A 3,751-nucleotide genomic window follows, 5' to 3' on the forward strand; every position below is an offset into this window, starting at 1 on the left:
GAAGACATCAGAGGATAATGATTTGCATCAAACAGCTGGAGGTAATGGACGGCCATATCCTCATTCCCTTGACAAATACTTAGTACCCCACATGCTAAGGTGGCATAATCATTGGCCGGTACAATACGACTGAGAATATCAATCCCATGCTGGATATCTCTATCCTCAGCCACAACCCTTAGCCCTTCGAAGTAAATGGCAATGGGTTTGCCGGCCTCAAAGCATCTGACGAAGAAAGGCCTGTGCCGCCCTTCAATTTGGAGGCCACCATCAGGGGCATTGGATGTGTTGATTTCTGATGAGGGATCAGTATAAAGGCAATAGATAGCAGTTGTCTTTAGAACTTCTTTACTGTATACTGCATTTTTCCCCCTACGACCAGCCCTTAAAATAGAACCAAGTGCAGTCCATCCACCATATTCTGCAGCATATTCTGCAACAAGGAAAACGATTTTTATGAAAATGTCGTCGGGGAGATCCGGCATCTTGGGTGATAGAGCGGACATAGTGTTGTAAAAAATAATTTTATTCTAGTTTATAGTTGAGAGGTAATAGACTAAAGTAACGAGAATACTTGTATATATACAGAGATGGAATAATAGTATATTATTTGGTTGGACCAGAGTAAAAGAAATTTATTTGGAAGATGAATTTCGTTTTCCCGTAAATATTTGTAGATGTGAGGTAATAAATAGACTAATAATTTTATTGTTAAGCAATATTTTGGCAGGAAACCATGTTGTAATAGACGCATCGACGAGACCTTTACGGATTTATAAATCACTATAACTTAGCCATAACATGAATAAACGAGACCTTTCGTTTTCCTATAAATACTATAACTCAGCCGTCAAGTCATATATATATATATATATATTTCAGCTACCTACTATCAGATTATTCCTAGTGATAACTCAACCATCACTTACTATAACTCAGCCATCACTTACTATAACTCAGCCATACGAGACCTTTCGTTTTCCCGTAAAACTATAACTCAGCCGTTAAGCAATACTTTGGCGGGAAACCGTAAGTTAACCTAATAATAGACGCGACCTTTCTTTTGATAACTATAACTCAGCCATCACATGAATCNTGAGAATATCAATCCCATGCTGGATATCTCTATCCTCAGCCACAACCCTTAGCCCTTCGAAGTAAATGGCAATGGGTTTGCCGGCCTCAAAGCATCTGACGAAGAAAGGCCTGTGCCGCCCTTCAATTTGGAGGCCACCATCAGGGGCATTGGATGTGTTGATTTCTGATGAGGGATCAGTATAAAGGCAATAGATAGCAGTTGTCTTTAGAACTTCTTTACTGTATACTGCATTTTTCCCCCTACGACCAGCCCTTAAAATAGAACCAAGTGCAGTCCATCCACCATATTCTGCAGCATATTCTGCAACAAGGAAAACGATTTTTATGAAAATGTCGTCGGGGAGATCCGGCATCTTGGGTGATAGAGCGGACATAGTGTTGTAAAAAATAATTTTATTCTAGTTTATAGTTGAGAGGTAATAGACTAAAGTAACGAGAATACTTGTATATATACAGAGATGGAATAATAGTATATTATTTGGTTGGACCAGAGTAAAAGAAATTTATTTGGAAGATGAATTTCGTTTTCCCGTAAATATTTGTAGATGTGAGGTAATAAATAGACTAATAATTTTATTGTTAAGCAATATTTTGGCAGGAAACCATGTTGTAATAGACGCATCGACGAGACCTTTACGGATTTATAAATCACTATAACTTAGCCATAACATGAATAAACGAGACCTTTCGTTTTCCTATAAATACTATAACTCAGCCGTCAAGTCATATATATATATATATATATTTCAGCTACCTACTATCAGATTATTCCTAGTGATAACTCAACCATCACTTACTATAACTCAGCCATCACTTACTATAACTCAGCCATACGAGACCTTTCGTTTTCCCGTAAAACTATAACTCAGCCGTTAAGCAATACTTTGGCGGGAAACCGTAAGTTAACCTAATAATAGACGCGACCTTTCTTTTGATAACTATAACTCAGCCATCACATGAATCGACGTGACCTTTCGTTTTCCTGTAAAACTATAACTCAGCCGTAAAGCAATATTTTGGCGAGAAACCAGAAGTTAACCTAATAATCGACGTGACCTTTCATTTTCCTATAGGTTTTCCTTTATATTCTCTTAATTCATTGTATTGTTTCGATTTCTTACTCATTGTATCGTTTCGGTTTCCTACAAATCTCCTCTACAACCAATATCAATATATTGCATTTCCTTCGATCATTGCATATGTAAGTCTCCTCTCTCCATCCCCTCTGAATCTATTGCATATTTTCCGATCATTGCACCTATCAATTGGTGACGGTTGTTTTTATCTTGATAGCCGAGCTATGGACGGAGAGGGTTCAAGTAGAGGTCAAAAACGCAAGGCAGACGAAGCAATATTGCCAGCAAGAGTCCCAGATTACGAGTGGGAAGAGGAATCACTATTGGCCGTGTCTGAAGCTTTTACTCAGACAAGACTCGCGGCCGAGGCGGAGACAAAGCGTCGCTACACATAAATTCTACGTATGATGGATGAGCATATGAAGAAGAACGAAAATAAGACCTTCCTCGTGCATCAAGTGGAACTAATCGACGCTCAACTATTCCTACTGAATCAAATCGTGGGTGGAGAACTTGTCAACTTAGCGACAGAGCACAAGAGGTTATAGCAGATGAGAGAGATTGCGGAGGCCGATGCCGACCAGTGTGTGGTTCCTCCTCCTCTTGATTTGCAAAAGCTCATGGTTCCTCCTCCTCTTAATCGGTTTTTAGAAGTGAATTCCATTGTAATGTCGTGTCTTCTTCTTTATGAACTCTGAACTTGTTTTTTTTTTTTTTTTTTTTTTTTTGTAATGTTTCATATTTATATAACTCAGCCGGTATTACGATAAATCAGCCTCTTAATTGGTTTTTAGAAGTGAATTCCATTGTAATGTCGTGTCTTCTTCTTTATGAACTCTGAACTTGTTTTTTTTATTTCTTTTTGAAATGTTTCATATTTATATAACTCAGCCGGTATTACGATAAATCAGCCTCTTAATTGGTTTTTAGAAGTGAATTCCATTGTAATGTCGTGTCTTCTTCTTTATGAACTCTGAACTTGTTTTTTTTATTTCTTTTTGAAATGTTTCATATTTATATAACTCAGCCGGTATTACGATAAATCAGCCACTAATGATTTATAAATCACTATAACTCAGCCATCACATGAATCGTCGAGACTTTTCGTTTTCCCGTAAATGCTATAACTCAGCCGTAAAGTCATATATATCAGCCATTTGCTATAACTCAGCCGTAACATGAATCGATGAGACCTTTCGATTTCCCGTAAATATGATAACTCAGCCGTCAAATCATATATATCATTCATTTGCTTTCAAATTGTTTCTTGTGATAACTCAGCCTTAAGTCACTTTAACTCAGCGTTTACATGACCTTTCGTTTTCCAGTAATGATTATAACTCAGCCGTAATGCAATATTTTGGCGGGAAACCATAAGTTAACCTAATAATATTAATATATAATTGTTGACCCGAGTGATGTTCTTCTTCTTAAAAATGAAAATCCCCAAATGCCGAATGATTAAACCCTAAAAAATCAAATTCTCGTAAATCAAGTTCTGCGAATCGTGAGCAATATATCTGGAGATTCGAGTTGTGCATCAAATGTCCGAGAGATAGGACGAGGTACAGTTGTTG

This window comes from Camelina sativa, chromosome 5, assembly GCF_000633955.1.
Source record: "Camelina sativa cultivar DH55 chromosome 5, Cs, whole genome shotgun sequence".
Classification (NCBI taxonomy): Eukaryota; Viridiplantae; Streptophyta; class Magnoliopsida; order Brassicales; family Brassicaceae; genus Camelina; species Camelina sativa.